At 43.3% G+C, this 21005-nt stretch overlaps 2 pseudogenes; both read left to right on the top strand.

The window, feature by feature from the left end:
- Positions 1–1203: 1203 nt before the first annotated feature.
- Positions 1204–1304, top strand: LOC120101965 (U6 spliceosomal RNA; annotated as a pseudogene).
- Positions 1305–17374: 16070 nt separating this feature from the next.
- Positions 17375–17720, top strand: LOC148006486 (small ribosomal subunit protein eS26 pseudogene; annotated as a pseudogene).
- The last annotated feature ends 3285 nt before the right edge of the window (positions 17721–21005 follow it).

Genomic DNA, 21005 nt, shown 5'->3' on the forward strand with positions numbered 1-21005 from the left:
AACAACTCCCTCCACCTGTTGGCATGTTTTCTCTCTGCCATGAATGTGGCATTCATTCTATCCCAAATGGCTTTTGTGTGGAAATAATACTAAAGTTCTTCCTACCTGGATGGTTATAAACTATTAAACTAATACCATAGGACAGAACATAGCTTAGCTGCTTTACACGCACATGTAAATAGTACCAAGAATAAGTGCGATCTGAAGCAGAGGCTCCCTGTTTTTACAGCTCGGGAGAGCCATTTGCTCCTTCTGCTCCTTCGAGTTTTCTCACGTAGGAAGGGTTAGTACAGATTTTTCTAGACTCGAGTTATACCAGTCTAAAATCATTTTTCAAATAGTCACAAATAGACACACCCATTAAAACAAAGCGCATGGCAAAGCGCTGCCCTCCATGTGCACACCCACAAACCCACACTGTGGCCACTTCCCAGGAAGCCAGGGCAGTGCCTTGAGCCACGAGGCATGACAAGAAACTGCCTGTGTTCTCTCTAGTCCCAGCTAAAATTTCTCCATCTACGAATTACCACATAGCCTGGGAACCTCAACTTTCTTATGTTTTAATTTTATTTATTTATTGACTGATACATAGGAAAATCATGCAAACTATGGACCTCTGCCGAGCATAGGGTGATGTGCACTTGTCTATGTTGTGTGATTTGTATATCTAAGGGAATATAGCTATCTCCTCAAACAGTCATTTCTTATAGTAAAAACACTCAAAATCCTTTCCTCTGGCTTTTTAGAAATTGTGTTTATTGTGAGTTTACTGTCTGGACAGTGGAATATTAGAAAGAGCTCTGGTCTAAAGCCAGCCAGACCTGATTAAATCCCACTGCTGAGCTTACAAACGGCTCCTTGGGAAGGTTTCAGTTCTCTGACTGTTTTCTTGTTGGTAACATAGAGATATCAATGCTTACATTATAAAGCTTTTATGGGGATGGACTGAAGATAACTCATGCTTACCACAATTTTTTTTAGGCAGGGCCTCATTATGTAGCCCTGACTGGTCTTGGAACTCACTGTGTGGACTAGGCTTGCCTCAAAGTCAAAGATGTTTGCCTGCCTCTGCCTGCCTCTCCAGCACTTGGAATTAAAGTGTGTACCACTATGTTCAGATACCGGAACTTTTGTAATTTTTTTAATGTTGAAAAATAGCTAGCAAAAGAGCAATCAAGCTAGACCACTAAGAGAAGATCCAGGGCTCGCTTCAGCAGTGCATTTACTAAAATTGGAACGACACAGAGATTAGCAGGACCCTGCACAGGGATGACGTGCTAAGTCAGGAAGCATTCCACTTGCTTTTAATTAAAAAAAGAGAGGACCTGAATAATTTCACCGAAGTCACTGTAAATATATGAAATCCAAAGTAGAATTGGGACAAATAACATTAGCTTCTGTCTAACAAGGACCAAATAATCAGAATTGTTTTTATTTTGAGATCCTAATATAATTACACCATTTTCCCTTCTGTTTTCTCCCTCTAAGCCCATCCATATACTCCTCCCTGCTCTCCTCCAAATTCATTGTAGTTTTTGAGTTATTATTATTTCTTGTATACATATACATACACATACACATATACATGTATATATTCCTAACTGTAGCTGGTGCAGTCCATATAACTTGTATGTTCGTTTTCAGGGCTAACCATTTGGCACTGTACAAACCAATTGTGTTCTCTTACTGAGGGAAGGCCCACCTCTCTTTCTCCCAACTTTCCTTAGTTGCCTACACTTCTTTGTGTTGCATTCAGACTTCATTGGTGTCTTAGTTAGAGTTTTACTGCTGTGAGCAGATACCATGACCAAGGCGACTCTTATAAAGGACGACATTCAATTGAGACTGGCTCACAGGTTCAGAGGTTCAGTCCATTATCATTATGGTAGAAAGCATGGCATTGTGCAGGCAGACGTGATGGTGATGGAGGAGCCAAGAGTTCTATATCTTGATCCTAAGGCAGCCAGGAAGAACTACTTCCACACTAGGCAGAGCCTGAACATAGAGACCTGGAAGCCCACCACACAGTGACGCACTTCCTCCAACAAGGTCACACCTCTTCCAATAATGCCACACCTCCTAATAGTGCCACTCCAAATGCGCCGAGCAAATTCAAACCACTACAGCGTGCCTACCCCAACTCCCATGCAGTTTGGCAACAACCAGAATTTTCTAATCATAAACAATGGTAATTTATGTTTCTACAGAGGGCCTCTCAGATTATGGGCCTCTGGTGGCTCAGGCCTGTAAGCCCAGCACTTGGGAGATTAAAGCAAGAGGAGGGTTGGAGAGTCAGGTCAGCTTTCTCCATAAAAAAAAAGAAAAAAAGGGAAGAAAGGGAGGAACAAAGAAAAAACGAATAAGAAAGGAAAGAGGGGAGGATGGAGGGAGGGAGGAAGGGAGGGAGGCATAGCAGGAAGAAGGGAGAGAGGGAAGGAGGGAGGACTTTTGAATCATGAAGCAGGACAGTTATGTTTGATTTACTAGTTATAGTTTAATAGTTATCTCATTATGGTCTACTATCTTGACATACATGACCCATTATGTAGAAATATTTGCCGATCCAAGTTAACAATGTTATCATTGCCCTCTGGTTCTTAAATACTTTCCTTGTGTTGAGCATGAAGACGAGAGTACCTGTGAAGAAGGCTGGTCTTTGTCTTCCAGGACTCATCAGGACAGATGTTTGCTTTCTTTGTCCTCATTCTCAAGTCATCTAATAATCACTGGCTTAAAGGATGAGCGGCTGTATCATTTTTTTCAGGCTTTTAATAATTAAAAAACTTTGTATATAATCAACGATTTAGTCAGCTCTCAAAAGATTCTGATTCCATAAACCTAATACCTTAACTAATTTTAGGTGATTGTAGTTACTTAGATATTTTACAATCGGAAGAGTGCTCTGCAGTGAGTGTAGGCTGTCCTGACACACTATCAAATGGACACTGGGTGCCTCGACTGTTATTTGATGAGCAGACGGTGCACCGAGTTGTTCTCCATGCAATGTTCTTCAACTTCAGTTCTAATCTCTTCAAAGCTCTCCCGATCTTTACTCCATTTCAGTAAGCGACAGACACCTGCACACAGTTTGAACGCCCACATTAAAACCTTCTTCTCTGAATCTAATCTGGAAGATACATTGATCCAGAACTCTGGATGTTCCTATTGATAATTTGAAAAGCATGAGTGTGGTTAGAGAGAGGGCTCGGCGGTTAAGAACACCAACTGCTCTTCCAGAGGTCCTGAGTTCAATTCCCAGCAACCACATGGTGACTCACAACCATCTGTAAAGAGATCCGATGCCCTCTTCTGGTGTGTCTGAAGACAGCTACAGTGTACTTATATATAATAAATGAATAAATCTTTTTTAAAAAAAAGAAAAGAAAAGCATGTATGTATGCTTTGTTGGAACTTTTAAAAATATTTCATTACGCAGGTGGCTCAACGGCAGGAAGTGTGCCTGGTTGTGTGCAAGGCCCTGGTTCCTAGCATTACAAAACTTAAAAATAAAATAAAAGCAAAAATATTTCTAGCATGTGGAAATGTTCCATCGTTAAGTATTTTTATATTCGTAGGCACCAGTGTAAAAAGCGTTTGTGTTTTGACGGACAGAATCCAAAGGAAGCAAGGAAATGCACAATTAAACCAGCAAGGTACTGTGCCATCCGATGCTCAGCCAACTCAGGCTGTGATAAGAGAGCCATTAACACACATTCTTTTGTGTTATGATGACATATGGAAGGCTTCCAAAATTAACACAGTATTTTGCTGCTTACTGGCTTGTGTCACAGGCTTAATACATTTTGTTTTCTGTTTCGTTCTTTGAAAGACAGGGGGAGAGAGTGTTTTTAATGGCTTATGTATTCTGATAAGTTCTTCGAGTGTTTATAAGGCATTAAATATATTAAACAGATAATTTTAGGTACGTAAGCCACGAGAAATCACCATCACACCCCCTCGTTTCCTTTGCAGTTGTCTACTTTGTAGCTCCCCCCTCATTCACTGATAGATTGTCTCTCTCTCTCTCAGGCAATCTGCATCTCTTAAGAGGATACCTAAGACCTAGTCTGGGGAGCTGGAGAAATGCCTCAGAAGTTAAAGAGTATTTGCTGCTTTCCCAGAAGACGGGATCCCCAGCACCTGCATGAACGCTCGCGACTTTCTGTAACTGCAGCTCCTTGGGCCCTGATGCCTCTTCTGACCTCTGTGGGTTCCTGCTTCCACATGGTGCACATACATACATACGTACTCTTGGAGGGTCATGGACTTGCCTTCTGAACCTGCCCACAAAGCCCCCAATTAGATGATTTCTAAATAAACTGCTTTGGTCATGGTGTCTCTTCACAGCAATAGAAAAGTAACTAAGACAGATTATAGAATTACTCTACAGGTAATGAAGACGTTTTGAAATAGATGTTTGAACAACTATCAATGTAATTAACGCCACTGAACTGAAACCTAAAAAGTAGCAAAAATGGTAAAGTCTATGTAAATATGTAGTGCTTTGTCACACAATAAAAATCAATTCGAGAAGAAATTGGCAAGTCATACCACACATTTAAAAAAAAAAAAAAAGAAAAGAAACCTTAATACCCTGAGTCCAGCACACTGGGTCACATACTGGTCCCGCGGCCAGTCTTAATTATGTTTTTAATCATTTTTGAAACAAGATTTCTCTGTGTAGCCCTGGCTGTCCTAGAACTCATCCTGTAGACCAGGGTGGCCTTGAACTCAGAGACCCACCTGCCTCTCCTTCCCAAGTGCTGGGAGCCTGGCTTTGGTAGACAGCCTTAAGGGCCCTGTGCTCAGTCTCTCCCCCAACCGCCAGACCTGGAAGGAGCTGTATTAGATTCTCCAGAGCAGCCCAGCTTCTGTCTGACTACCCTAAGAGGCTTCACATGATGTCACCTAGACTGCGGATCAACAATTTAGCCAAGCGTACTCCTCAAAGCTGTGAGATGTCATAAAGTATCTCTGGCTTGGGAATAATCTGTCACGCTGCAACGGACAGCCTTGTCTCTCCTGCCTTCCGTCGGTTGGCCTGGTAAGCCTGGTGCCTGGGTAACAGCCTGGGCTAAGAGTGCTCAGAGGAATATTTGGATAATGAAAAGTGCCGGTCTCCCTCACCTACATAGCCACAACCGCAAACTGTTTGAAGCAGGTACCTGAATCCCTGGTGAGTATTCTTGACTTGTGAAGGCCAATTCAATCAAGTATCAAGAGTTTAAAAACAGCACTTATTTTTCACTCATAAAGGATAAAATTATTCTCTTTACCAAAATGGCACACAGGAACATGATTCTATTTTCACACACGCACGCACGTGCACACACACACACACACACACACACACACACACACACACACACACACATATATATATGGCCTGTGTCCAGGGAGAAGGTAGCCACTTGAAGCAATGACAAAGATTAGCTCCACAAAGAGCCCTTAGGCAGGTGTCAGGAGGCCTGAGCCCATCGATTGGCTCCACCCACCGTGCATAGGGAGGACATCGTTCTCTCTGGAACTCAGCGGCCTTCTCCATAGAAAGCAGTCTTTCTGGTCGCACAGTGGACTCCGCACTCTCAGACACGATCAGCCAGTCTGTATCCCAGAACAGTTACGTCAGAATCATTGTGTGTAGAACACAGGCCTTAGGAGTTCAAAAAGAAATTCCCCAACCGTGTGTGTGTCTACATGGTGGAACATGTGCTTAGTACGCACGGGGCCTTGGAATTAGTCCCCAGTACCAAAAGAAAGACTGGCCCCAGTGCTACCACGTGAAAGTGTCAGGAGCACCGGGAAGCAAGAGAAAGAAGGAAATGGGAGACGGTGAAGTAAACGCAGAGAGGTCAGAGGTCTAAGTCAAAGACGGACTTAAAACCTCAAAAGGGCAGTGGAAACGTCTGCTGCTCTTCCTTTCTAACACTCTGACCCCACCAGCTTCAGTGGGACGATGTTTGCTTAGGATTTCTATTAGTGTGAAGAGACACTGTAACCAAAGGAACTTGTCCCGGAAAGAGTTTATTTACCTCCCACTTCCACATCATAGTCCACCAGTGAAGGAAGCCAGGAGAGGAACTCAAACAGGGCAGGACACTAGAGGCAGGAGCTGTTGCAGAGGCCGTGGGGGAGGGCCGTTTACTGGCTTCTTCCCCATGGCTTGCTCAGCCTGCTTTCTTATAGAGCCCAGGACCCTTGTCCAGGGATAGCCCCACCCACAATGGACTGGGCCTTCCCACATCAATCACTAATTGAGAAAATGCCCCACAGGCTTGCCTACAGCCCAATCTTATGGCAGTATTTTTCTCCTCTGAGGCAGCTTCCTCTCTAGAAACAGTAGTTTGTGCCACACTGACATGTCACGTGACTAGCCGGCACATTTGAATACTGGTTTAAACTACTTCGAGTGAGTTGAATTATATTTATCATTGCCTTTTATTTTTGTCGCCGAAAGAAGCATTAGGAATGTGTAGGTGGGGATGAAGAGAGATAAGAATTAAAGAGTGTGCGCTGTTCTTGCAGAGAACCCAAGTTGAGCTCCAAATATCCATGTTGGGTGTCTCGCAACCCTACAACTCCAGCTGCAGAAAGATAGGACATCTTTGACTTCCACATGAACCTGCGTTCAGTGCACAGGCACCAGGCAGATACACTTAACTAAAAATAATTTAAAAAGTAAATCTTTTACAAAGAGCCTGCAGTTTGGTGCCAGGAGAGATGCACCCATAGGCAACACTGGCACAGCCGTTACAGGAATAACCAACTTCTCTCTCCTTGGGTTTGAGACCTACTCCACAAGGACTGCTTGGAACTGTCCGCCCACTAGAATTCCATGGTGGAGAATGTCACAGGACTGAAGAAAAACCCAGTGCTGCTGTTGAGCTGCATATACCCCCCTAGACAGTTGTCACTCTCACCCTTAGCTCCAGATGTTTCTCCCCACAAAGGCAGAGACTTGTGGCTTTTTCAGGGGCTGAGAATAAGTGGCAGTTGATGGGTCAGCACTAAATAAGGCTCCTAGGCTCAGAGAACGCTGCAGAAGAGAGGTTGTGTAAGAGCTAGAAGACAGAGAAAACTGAAAAAAGTTTTCCTCTGGGAGGCACACGGCCACTGCGGTCACACACTCTAAACAGCTATCCATGACTATGCTATATCTGCGCAAGAACGAAGCCATCGATAGCCAGGTGAGGGTGGAGGGGGAGTCGGGAGGCCCTACCCCTCACTGCGGAACTATTTTCTGCAGAGAAATTTAATGAAAGGAGGAAATATTACCTTCAGTTTTGTTCACTGCGGATCCTGCCAGCAACCAATAGATAGCCCCAGTGGTCATGCAAACGGTTAAACTAAGTGGGTAACACAGCAAAACCAAAGTGATGCATCCGAGAAAGAGAAAGGTCAGGATCAGGGAGGAGTTATAGGAGCGGAGGATACAGGAGACAGGAGAGAGAGTGAGAGTAACCAAAATGCATTTCACATCTGAGAAACTGCCAAAGAATAAACAATAAAAACTCATGTTTTAAAGGGTATGTAGGCTGGAAATGGGGGAGGCAGTTCAGTGGATAAAGTGCTTGCAATGCAGGTGTAAGGACCTGTGTTCGGATCCCCCACACCTGTGAAAGCCAGTGTGGTGGCCTGCATAGGTAACCCTAGCACTGAGGGAGAAACTAGTGGATCCCCGGCACTGCTGGCCGTCAAGCTAGTACGATGGGTGTGTTTTGGGTTCCATGAGAGACATTTCTCAAGCAAAAGAAAGGTGGAAAGTTTCAAAGGAAGATATCTAGTGTCCACCTCTGGCCTCTTATCTATACTCTGTCTGAGTTCCTGCTCTACTGCTGCATAGAGACGCCATAACTAAGGCAACCTCCTAAAGAAAACATTTGATAGGTGGCTTGCTTATGGTTTCAGAGAATCAGTCCATTATCACTGTGGCAGAAGGTAGACAGGCATGTTGCTGGAGTTAATAAACTTAGAGCCTTAGATCGTGATGCACAGGTGGTAAGCAGAGAGACAGAGATAGAGATAGATAGAGAGATAGAGAGACAGAGAGATAGATAGGTAGAGAGATAGAGAGATAGGTAGGTAAAGACAGATAGACAGATTGACTGACTGACTGACTGACTGACTGACTGACTGGGCCTGGCATGGGCTTTTGAAACTTCAAAACCAATCCTCAGTGACACACCTTCTCCAACAAGTCCACACCTTCTAATCCTCCCAAACAGTTCCACTGCTAGAGACCAAGCATTCAAACAAATGAGCCTAAGGGGGCCATTCTCATTCAAACCACCACACCCTTACACATGTGCACACATGTGTAAGGACAATGAGGAGAATGAAAAGAAAAACCCCAGAAGGATAGATAAATCTCCCAACATCCTTCTTGCTTATTCTTCCAATATAATACACATCCAGGCTTATCTTACTACACCCAAACTGACACCACCTTTGTAACTCTTCCATTAAACCCAAACTGGACTGGATGCAAGACACGGCATGCCACTTTCTTTGGGTCAACTATTTCCTTTGTGTAACTGATTGTATAGAATGGCTGGAATTGAGAAACTGGGGCAGAAGGATCAAGTGTCTGTCAGAACCACCAAGAATCACAGATCAGAGGGAATTCCCAAACATACGCGAAGGGTCTTGTGAAGATGGCTGCTTAGCACAGGGTAGTCCAGTGCCAATGGTGCGTCACAGCCACTGTTGACCCACACCTCAAAATCATGCTGAAGAACCCTGCAGTTTCTAGCATGTGCATTTCTGACCGGGGACACTGATGAGTCAATACCAGATGGTTATGGAGTCTATTCTAATTCAGTTTTTAAGACTTACATTATTTCTTTCTGTGTGTATGCACATGTGTAATGGGTGCCTGCAGAGGCCAGAAGAGGATATCAGATCCCTGGAGCTAGAATTACAAGCAATTGAAAGCTGCCAGACATGGACGCTAAGAACTGAATCCAAGTCACCTACAAGAACAGTGAGTGCTCCTAACCTCTGTCCGATCCATCTCTCCAGGACCCCGCCCTGACAAGTTTAAATTCTTGTAAAATAGTGTTTCTGCTCTATTTCAACCAGCTTTTCCTATTGTCAATCCATGAAGTACCCTGCAATATGAATTCTTGTTCCATTTGCCTGTTTGCTCCATTGCGAACAGAGTGTAGTTAAATCCACCCACCCTTTTGATACTCCTTTGGATGATGTTTGTGACGTTTCAAAATGTACTACACCTGGTAGCACACGGCTGTAGACCCAGCACTCCAGAGCTTTCCAATCTGCGAGGCACTACCATGGGCCAGTGTTGTATGAAGCACACAGTATCCACAAGTTCTGTGATTTCCGATCACACAACCAGACTGCCTTGGAAGAGTCAAAGGTCATTAATGGGCAGGCAATTAAAACTTGTTCTATGTGCCCAGGGCTAAAGCTAGAATCAACAACTCCCAGAATGGCTGGATTCAACTCAACTTTGGGGAAAACAACCAAAGAGTATTTGCCATGGTGCATCAGAATGCCTCTGGACAAAGTTAAAATTTTCCACTTTTCAACGCAGCCACACCTTACTTTGTAATGGACAGACCTGACCCCAAGAGTTCCCAAAACTCGGTGACCAATATAGTACTTGAAGTTGGCAATGCAATACAATTGGCTCAAAGTTCATAGTCTGTTTTTCCATTCATCAGCAAGAGGGTGCCCAAACTGCTGGTTCTAGCTGGCAGCCACTTGTAGGGTGGGTTCTCGGCCCCTACCTTCCTCTATGTAATCTATCAATTCCTTTTCTTTTGCTTAGAGCCCCTTCTTTGGAAGATGGTTTTAACTTCAAATTACAAATAATTTTCTCTCAGGGTACTGTCTCAGTCCCCGGCTAACACCTAACACTTTAGATAAGTGCTTGCGTTCATCATCTTAAGCCATTTGCAAATTTAAACTTACAGCATGGGGTGGGTTACATGTGCATCTGTATGTAAACACATGTGTGCCAATTCAAGTAACCCTGCTGCATCATTCCCACGCATCCTGAACTGGAAGAAAGAGGACATGATAGGCTCTCCAGACAGTTAGAGAGTCCCTGTTTTCTATCACCATTGGTGTACACTTTTCCACAGCTTCTCAACTCGGAGAAATATTGAAAGGTCTCCAACTGTCATGCGGCTAGTTAAATTGGATTACCTGTAATTGTTTCCCAAGCCTGAGAATTTTTGGCTCTGATAATTAACTTGAATGGAAATCAGCCCTCAAATGGGACTATTTCCCATATTCGTCTTTCAGCCACACATTATAAATCATCCTGCCTGGTCCACTGAGATCAGTGATGGGGAGGAAAATGAAAAAAAATAATCAAAATACAAATGAATTTGTTGATTATTTGATTGCAGCCAAGATGTCAAAATGAGTAAGACTTAATTCCATGCTCAGGAATGCCATTGTCCAGTAGGGGACCGGAGCCATTTCAGAGCATTTAATAGCATTGTGACAAAGCAGTAGAAGATATGTTCAGAGTATCATGAGTCCACAGAGGATAGACACTCAGTTATAGGCTTAGTTTTTCAAAACCTACTCTAATAAGGGTTCTCAAAGGCATTGATCCCACTTCTCACCCACCATCCAAAGGTAGGGGAGAAAAGATGGTAATAAGACAAGGGGATGTGGACCTGTTCAGAAGTAGTTCTTTAGGGTGATTCCGATCTCTGTTGTCAGGATACCAGCAGTCCAGTTCAGCAGTGTCAGGATCTGAACAGACCAGGTCAAAAGTGTCACCAAACATAAGTCAGCAACAGTGGTACGATCCAGCAGAAACTGCCAGGCCTCTACCAAATCAGCAAGAGTCAGCAGGAGCGACCAAGAACCAGCCGAAAAGGCAGGAGAAGTTCTCTGCCATGCCTTTCCTAGCAAAGGCTGAGGCTAACAAAGTGTTGCACAGCTAGCTATGCATGCATATTGTCACTGTCTGTTGGGTCCTACTCATAGTCTATCCAAACATCACGTGTCCTCTCAGGATCTTCTTCAGCAAAACATCACATGACACAATCAAAATCGCCACTTCACTCAGCCTATTTGAGGTGGACATAAGATACCGGGCTTGAAAATTATCCAGAGGAAATGGTTACTAAGATGGCCCTTAAACTAATAACCTTGAACAAGGAAGATGGCTTGGTGGGTAAAAATGCTTTCCATACAAGCCTAAAGATCTGAATTCAATTATCCAAGTTCAATACCCAGGACCCACAGTGGAGGTAGAGAACTGACTTCCAAAACTTGTCCTTTGACCTCCCTTTGAACCATGTCATATATATTTGCACACACACATGCAAACATTATACATACCGATGATGATTGATGATGATGATGATGACGATGATGATGATGATGATGATGATGATGATGATGATGATGATGATAAGAAGAAGAAGAAACTAAATTATAAGATAAAAATAATAGGACCTGCACTGGCATTGACAAAGACATATGAGCATCATGAATGGGGTTGTACATCAGGGAAATTATGCTCGGAAACAAGACATCAGGGCCAGCATGGCTACAAACATTCTTGTTGAAATCTGCTTTAAGGGCAGGACTGCGAATGTAGCTGCACGGTCAAATACATGTTCTCTCAATTCACTTCCCAGCAGAACAAAGAGCAAACATCTTGGTGGTAGGACAGACATATGCTCAGCACTGTAAGAGTTTCCCAAGTGATATGTGACTTTATATGGCCATTGGCAGCGAACAAGATTTATAGTGGCTTTATAACCTCAGCAATGTAAATGTTGTCAGCCTTTTTCCTTTTAGCTTAATGAAAAGTTAAACAAAAACATGTTTTGTATCTGCCAACATTTTCTGAAACACTCATTACTAGAGGGAATTTCAGAAATGTAAGTAATAGGTTAGGTGAACTAATCATCTAGATCTTTTTTTAAAGTGTGAGTGTTTTGCCTGTCTGTAGGTCTGTTCACCAAATATGTGCCGTGCCAGAAGAAACCAGAAGAGGGCATCATACCTCTGGGAATGGAGTTACAGAGAACTCTGAGTTTACAAGTAAGTGCTGGGAATATAACCCAGGTCCTCTAGAACAGACAGCACTCATAAACACTAAGCCATCTCTCCATCCCCAGTATTTTATCTTTTTAATCAGAGACTCTCAATTTTCACTTATTCTTTGCAATATTTTTTGTTAAGTCAAACAAATTTTGGTAAGTGAGATGGTTCAACTGGTAGGGGGTGCTTCCTGTCAGGACCATCCATTGGAGATCAAGTCCCATGACCCACAGTGTTGAAGGAGAGAACAGACTCCTGCACGATGTGCTCTGACCTTGACACATGTGGTAAGGTATGTCCCCTCCCACAATATACATAGACACATACATACACTCACAAATAAATGTAATTTTAAAGAAAAAATTAATTAGATTGTCTCTAAAGTTTCCCACCAACTAGATTTTGCTGGTAAATATCTTTAAACAGTCCTCTGTATTTTCTGTAAATTATACTCCTTTGAATTTTTAAGCATGGCTATACTCAAGTTCAGTTTTCGTGAGAGCACAGCAGGACACTCTGTGCTGTGCTCTTCCACCAAGAAGTGTTCAATGTGCTGCTTCCCTCTCCTGGGTCAGTATTGTTGATGCCCAATCATCCTAGGCTGCAAAACAAGAATATTGTTTTCACTCATTTCTATGTTGAAATATAATGCTAAGGAGACACTATCAGTTCCATGATGTGCATGGTGCCACTTTCATAAGGAGACAGAGAGAAAGACACAGTGAAGGACTGGAGAGATGGCTCAGTGGTTAAGAGCACTGACTGCACTTCCAGAAGTCCTCAGTTCAATCCCCAGGAACCACATGGTGGCTCACAACCATCTGAGTTGGATCCTATGCCCTCTTCTGGTGTGTCTAAAGAGAGCTACAGTGTACTCATATACAGAAAATAAATGATTTTTTTAAAAAAGAGAGAGACCCTGTCTCAAAAAATTATAAAAAGAGAAAAATATAAAATTCTTTAGCAATTATGGAAAATAGAATGCAAATTAAGTTTAAAAATTAAAAATAGAGCTACTATATGAGTTGCTGTTGACTACATGTTCATAAGAATGCAGGTCAGTACATGCTCAAAGTGATGTCTAAGCAACCATGTAGCATTGTTCACAGTAGACATCATACAGAGGAGAACACTGAGAAATGAATGGACACAGAAAGTGTCCATACACTGGACTGCTTTTCAGGCTTCAGAAACAAAGACAGAAACCCTTCCATTTGCAACAATGTGGAAGATTTTTACACTAAGTGAAAATTTTAGTGTAAATAAGCTATTCTATACTGCTGCATGTGTCCACCTATATGACATAGTTATAATACTCAAATGCATGGAATTACTGAATAGGAATAGTGGCCAGACACTCAGAGGGTGGAGGGAATGATGGGTTCTGTGGGTTTAAACCATTAGGTATGCTAAATGCTGCTTCTTTGGATAACAATACAGTATGTATACCTCATATTGGGATAGAAGGGGCACTGTGGACACAGCTCAGTGGTAGAGCAGTTGTCATTTGTAGAGCATGTGTAAAGGCTCATCCATAGGACGTGTGTAGAGGCTCTGCGCTGAAAGTCCAGGACCATTAAAAAATATCTAAATGTGTTAAATACTTTAGCTACATACAAAGGATTAAAAGGAAACCCTGGTTGCTAATCAAAGTTTCTTAGCTTAGTTGTAATTACAGCTATTTGCATGTGTCAAACCTCACAAATTCATACACATTAGGCATGTGTAGAGCTTTGTATGTTAATCATACTTTCTGCGACCTGCATGGATTTGGGATTGAGCTGCCTTGGAGGATGAGGGAGGGAACAAATGACAGACATGGAAAACCTGTGAGTGACTGAGCAGCACACTCTGATGGGGAGGTACAACAGCAATCGGGTAGCTCAGGACCTTTGTTATGTCCAGGGTAAGCCAGAAGGAGGAGGGTTATCTACAATCCACAGGTAGCGAGCAGTCTTCGACACGGTCATTCAGAGGAACAAAGATGGAATTGATAGTTTCTACAGACACCAGATTTAGCTAAAGGCCAGACACTCATAAATATCCAAACTTGGACCAAAGGTAGGCCTTGCAGATCCTCTGACCCTGACCCGGGGAAGGCCTCGCTATTTCCAGGGGTCTGAGGCATTAGGACCTTGGCATGGCTGTACCCATGTCAGTTACACCTTCACTTGTCATCTGCACTCTGCAGTATCACAATAAGGTTGTAAAGGCAATATAGGGTAGGTAAGTGGTCTCTGCTGGTAAAAGCACTAGCCACACAAGCCTAAGGACTAAGTTCTATCCTTAACCCATGCCCGGAACCCACAGTAGACAAAGGGAACCATCTCCCAGAAGTTGTCCTCTACGCACACACACACAGTGAGACTTATGCTCTCTCTCTCTCTTTCTCTCTTTGTGATAGAGAAAGAGAGAGAGAGAGAGAGAGAGAGAGAGAGAGAGAGAGAGAAAGAGAGCAACAATAACAGTAATAAATAAAATTTTAATTTAGAAGGTAATGTAAGTTTTTAATACTTATTTTATTTGTATGCGTGTGTGTCTGACTAGATGTGTATGCCCACAGAGGTCAAAGTTCCGTCCCCTGGAACTAGAGTTACATATGGTTGTAAGCTATGTTAGAGGGACTGGGAACCAAAACTAAGTCTGCTGGAGCCTCTAGTGGGTCTTCACTGCTGAGCCATCTCTCCACCCCTAAATTCTTGACTTTCTCCTTTTATTTACCAATTTTTAAAGTTGGAGTTTGATAACACGCTTCAAGGAATGTGGATCAACTGTATCATTAGGAAAACTCACATTTAAATATTTTATGTGATCCAGTGCAGTTATTAACATTTTTGTTACATTTATTTTGTGTGACGGTATGGGTACACAGGAGCCAGAGTGCTAGTGGATGTTAGAGGACAAGTTGTGGGAGTCAGTTCTCTCCTACGACCAAGTGGGCCCAGGATTCAAACTCATAGCATGAGACTTGATGGCAGGTGCTTTCCCCCTGACCCCATTGATCAACAGGTTTAAAATATTGATATGCTTCGAAATTTAAATTTTTATCAATAGCGTATGTGACTGCCTTGTGATTCATATAAGTGTGAGGTATAAGGCAGTGCTGGGGAGGGACACAATCTTTAAAGCCTATAGCAAAGCCAAACAACACCCAGAGGCATCCGAGTACCCATGCTGGCCCAGCCTCTGGTGTATGTTCACCAGAAAGACCCATATGGCTGTGGATTTGACTGTGGTATTCTATACTACAGCAAGGATTCATAGGAAGCTACTCTACCCTGGGCAGCATAACAGAGTAGTTGTTTTATCAGAGTTTTAAAATAATAGCTTAAGTTCAAATCCTGGCCCCACCAGCCAAACTCAGAATAGGTTCCTACCTCTTTCTGCCTCATTTTCCCCTCCAGCAAAATACGCTCAAAGGTGTTTTGATGTTGTGATGATAACCATGCAAACACCATTTGTGTGGCATACAGTGAGCCCTCAATAGTGTAAGATGTTGGCTTAGCTTTTTCTCCAAAACTACTTTATTTAGACTTCTTAGGCGCTTTAACCTCCCTTAGAAGCCCACCAACCAGAAGTAGGGGAGAAAGAAGATTAATAGAAGAAAGGGGGTGTAGACCTGTTCAGTAGTAGTTCTTTGGAGCAGTTCTCCTCTTTGTTGTCAGGATGCCACCAGTCCAGTTCAATAGCCAAGACACAAATCAGTAGAGGAGGCTCGATCCAGCAGAAACCACAAGGCTCAGCTGAATTAGCAGAATCAGTCAGAATACCACGAGAAGTTCTTGGCTATGTTTTCCTCTACCAAGTGAAGACCGACCAGCGGAGAACCAGCAGACCAGTGAAGTGTCACATGGTGTCACAAGGCAAGAGGGACCTCTCCTGTTTGTGGGATTCCATTTATACTCTTTCCAAACATCACACGCCCTTTCAAGTGTCCGATCCAGCAAAGCAGCACATGCCCTCTCAAGAGTGAGCTCCAGCAAAACATCCTCTCACAAGACAGCTTCCAGAAAAGCATCACATGATGATATGACCTAGTTAAAAAAAAAAAAAAACAAAAACAAAAACCCAGAAATCTCCACTTCACCAACGAGTGGCGATGTGAGACCTCAGATGCATGTATGAGTCCCTAACCTCTAGTCTCAGACGGGAAGCAAAGCACACCTATTGGGTGCAAGAGCAAAAGGCAGTTTAAGCATGGCACACACTCGGTTTCATAGTTCACAGGAGAAAAAATAAAAAGAGTTCTGGCCTTTGTAGTACACACCTGACTCGTTTTATCTCCTTAACTCATTTTTCTGAGGGCTTCTTTGGTGCCTTGGAAAAGGTGTTTTAACTCTGGAGAGCGTCTTCCTTGTATCAACTTGGTCCATCCCCACATGGTCCTGAATGGAAGCCTATTCTATTGTCCTCACCTGACAAACAATGGAGTTGGTGGCAACCTGCCCAAGGTCAGGGGATCTTCTGACTTCCATGGCAATTTTCTCCCATTATACATAGTGTGGTCTCCTTTCCCAGCCAATTAATGCATTTGTCAATAACCACTTATCTAGCATCTGTTCGTTTGTGAGCCCTGTGCTGTGATTCACAAAGTGTTCCTATGCCAGTGTATTCGGTAGTGAGGCAACGGAAATTTCTGCTTCATGGGGTTTACAGTCTAGTGAAAGGAGACCTGAACCAAAGAAGTAATAGAAAATATCACATCATATACCCAGAAGTGCTGAGGAAAAACAAGGAAGGAATAGGTTGTATAAGTTAGCAAAAGCAAGGAGCCGTGGATTTTGACAGGTCAATGAAGGTCTTTCTGAGAAAAAGTGACATTTGGTTGAGTAAAGAAGGGAAGAGAAAAGTTGGAGAAATAGCTCTGTGGTTAATGGCACTGACTGCTCTCCCAGATGTCTTGAGTTCGATTCCCAGCAACCACATGGTGGCTCACAACTATCTGGATGCAGGTATACAAGTAGATAGAGCACTCATATACATTAAGTAAATATTTTTAAAGGGGCAGGGTATGGAGGGACTTCATATATTCTCCTGAGGAGCTACCATCAAGTAAGTGAGGTGGCAAGGACCAAGGTCTCAGGGAGAGGCAGTCCTGGTATGTTCAAGGAACAGCAAGATGGATTTATAGACAGAGGGAAATGTAGAGAGACTATCTTATAAGCATCACCTGTCAATAAAACAGCTGATGGCCAATGAACTGGCACAGGAAATAGAAGGTGGGACGCTGGCAGGAAGAGAGCAGATTCTGGGAAATAGTAAGCGATAAAAGAGAAATGGAGAACTCTTCCGAGTCTTGGCTCCAATATAACCAAAAAAAAAAAAAAAAAAAAAAAAAAAGGAGAAATCCGGTCGTGCCAAAAAGGGCCGCAGCCATGTGCAGCGAATTCACTGCAGGAACTGCGCCCTGTCCGTGCCCAAGGATAAGGCCATTAAGAAGTTTGTCATTCGGAACATTGTAGAAGCCGCTGCTGTCAGGGACATATCTGAAGCAATCATCTTTGACCTGTATGTGCTTCCCAAGCTCTATGTCAAGCTGCATTACTGCATGAGCTGGCCATTCATAGCAAGGCCGTCAGGAATCGATCTTCTGAAGCCTAGAAGGATCGAACACTCCCACCAGGATTCAGACCTGCTGGCACTGCACCACGACCTCCACCAAAGCCCATGTAAAGAGGTGATTTCATGAAGGCAGAAAGAAAAATACTTTGGAAAAATAAAACAGAAGTTAAACTTTAAGGGGGTTTGGGGGAGAGAAGACAGATGTAAACCAGCAGGGTGACTCTGAGGAGATGCTAAACTTCTAAGAAAGGAGCAGGCCCGGGACAGAAGGAGAGGTAACTAACCACATGGTAGACATAGAGTCATTTAAATGGGTTAAATAAGTTACGAGCTAGTCAGGGAATAAGCCAAAACCTATGGCCAAGACATTTAATAACATCTAATTAGTCTCAGAGATGTTATTGATGGGAACTAAGGGATTGGAAGTAAAAACGGATTTGAAAATTATCTTTACAGAGAAAGCAGCAAGAAACATTTCACCAAGACCAAATTGTTTAATCTTTAGCAATTGGAAGGTGCTAGTTTTTATTCGGAGTTATATGGGATGCCATCAGATGATGCGCAGGAACAAAAATGAGTAAAAATAATAAACTAAGACAACAGCAATTTTTGTTCTTTGCTTTTGTTTTGTTTTGTTTTGTTTTGCTTGAGGCAGGGTCTCACTATGTAACTCTGGCTGTCCTGGAATTCACTATGTAGAACCAGAATGGCCTCAGACTCACAGAGATCTGTCTGCCTCTGCCTCTGCCTCTGCCTCTGCCTCTGCCTCTGCCTCTGCCTCTGCCTCTGCCTCTGCCTCTGCCTCTGCCTCTGCCTCTGCCTCTGCCTCTGCCTCTGCCTCTGCCTCTGCCTCTGCCTCTGCCTCTGCCTCTGCCTCTGCCTCTGCCTCTGCCTCTGCCTCTGCCTCTGCCTCTGCCTCTGCCTCTGCCTCTGCCTCTGCCTCTGCCTCTGCCTCCTGAGTGCTGGGATTAAAGGTGTGCACCACCACGTCCAGCTAACCTAGCAATGAGCATGGAAAAGCCTTAACAGATACATCGCTTCTTCAGTGCTGGATGATGTGTCAAACTTACTCAAGCTCTTTTTTTTTTTCAAGAATTATTTATTTATATATATGAATACACTGTCACTGTCTTCAGACACACCAGAAGAAGGCATCAGATCCCATTACAGATGGTTGTGAGCCACCATGCGGGTGCTGGGATTTGAACTCAGGACCTCTGGAAGAGCAGTCAGTGCCCTTAACCGCTGAGTCATCTCTCCAGCCCCTTACCCAAGCTCTTAACAAATGCCTGCAAATTACATCATTATCAAAAAATATAATCAACAAGAATAGAAGATATACAACACACACACACACACACACACACACACACACACACACACACACATATGCACTCAATGCCAAGAATTTTCAGTTCTACTTAATTGGAAGAAAAAAAAAACTTCACACCTTCTCAACTGTCTAATCTAAAGTCTAACATCTGTGCCCTTTAAAAGACTAGCGATTCCACCTGACATTTAGACCTATGGCATGAGCAAAGCAAACTGACATGGTGGGTCTCTTGTACTCTTGTACTCTAGAAGCTACAGAGCAACTCACGACAGCCACGCCCATTGAAACCAGAGTGCCCTGAAGCTGGCTTACCTTAAATACTGTGCTTGACTGTTATGGTCAGCATCTCTTTCATATGGATATTTTCAGAGGTTCAAAAGGTACGTACTATAGTGTCCAGAGCGTTTATTCCTGGATCCAAGGAGAGTTCCAAGGCCAAAATGGGATCAGTGCTCAAGTGAGTGGGAGAGAAAACCAGAACTGATTCTGCTAAATACTTGGGGAAATAAGACATCCAGAGCTGAAAGCAAACCATAAGCCACAGCTTTCTAATTCCGAGATGATGGTGGGGAACATCTGTTTGCCAGTTAAACGCACCGTCATTTGCATGAGGGACTACATTTAATGGTCAAAGCACTAAGCTCACTGAAGGGTGACGTGTTTTGTTTGCAGTAATGTACGACAGCACGGCCTTTCTATCCAGTGCTCTTGTCCAACATAAGGGAGTGGCTCTGTTAAACTCTCACTGCTGAAGCCTGTGCCTAGCAAGGGAAGTTAAGGTGCTCTGTGTCCAGCATTCACCACTGGAAATTCCCGGATAGCAAGGCAAGAAGATTGTCCTTACAGAAACCCAGTGCAGAAGATCTCAGAGCCTACGGCTGTGGAAACCAATAGTCTAATGGCTTTGGGGTTTTGTTGTTATTTCAGTCATGCTGTGAAAGAGTCGGAGCTAGAGAGAACTTTCCTAAATAGCTTACCTAATAAACTGTCAGTTTTTAAACAATTATGTTATGAAATGGAAATTAGCTGTTATGATCAAACCATATGGCTAATATAATTGATTGCTTCACACTTTTGAGAAGATGGAAATCACAATTCAAGGAATAATGGAATAGGTTTTTGCAAAATTAACTACAGGTGATAAGTTGGACAATTGGAGGGTTTATTTTTTTTCCTTTTTACTTATTATTCTCTCATATATTACATCCCAACTGCAGTTTCCCCTCCCTCCCCTCTCCCCAAGTCTCTCCCCTCACACACCTCCCCTTTCCTCCAGATCCACATCTCCTTCACCTCCCTTCAGAAAAGAGAAGGGCTTCCAGGGACATCAACCAAACACGGCATAGCAAGCTACCAGGCACAAACGATCACGTCAAGGCTAGGTGGTGCCACCCAGTAGGAGAAAAAGAGTCCCAAAGGCAGGCAAAAGTGTCAGATAGCCCCCATTCCCATATGCAAAGGACCTAGGTCAGACCCATCCCTGAGCTCTGTGAGCCTACATTATTAGTCCAGGCAGTTGATTCTATTGGCCATGTTCTTATGGTGTTCTTGGATTCCTCGGGTTCCTCCAGTCCTTCCCCTCCTCTGTAGGACTCCCTGAGCTCAGTCATACTGGCTCTGTGATTCTGCTTTTGCTCTCATCAGTTGCTGGATGAAGTCTGTCTGGTCTCTTATGAGGATTCTGCTAGGCCTCAATCCCAGCACCTCCAACAGGCATGGCAAACTGTAACTCAGTGTATCTGTGGCTGGGTTGGTGTCCCAATCCCTCCACTTGAGGACTTGCCTGATTTCAGAGGATGGCCTGTTCAGCCTCCATTTCCCCCACTAATATGGGTCTTTAGTGTTACCCTCCCAGATTACATGGAGTTTCCATTGTACTAGGTTTCTACCTCACTCACAAAATGCCCCCAATTCTAGTTTTCTCTCCCAGGAGGGCTTGTTTTTAATGTGAGAAAGATTTGAATGGAGACTATGAATAAAAAAAGGTTTTGATTAACTTCAAAATCTCTCACATACAATAGTAAAAAGGAAACTGACACATCTGAGCACATGGGCATATATGCACATGTGC

This window comes from Rattus norvegicus, chromosome 3 (assembly GCF_021556685.1).
Source record: "Rattus norvegicus strain SHRSP/BbbUtx chromosome 3, alternate assembly SHRSP_T2T, whole genome shotgun sequence".
NCBI lineage: Eukaryota > Metazoa > Chordata > Mammalia > Rodentia > Muridae > Rattus > Rattus norvegicus.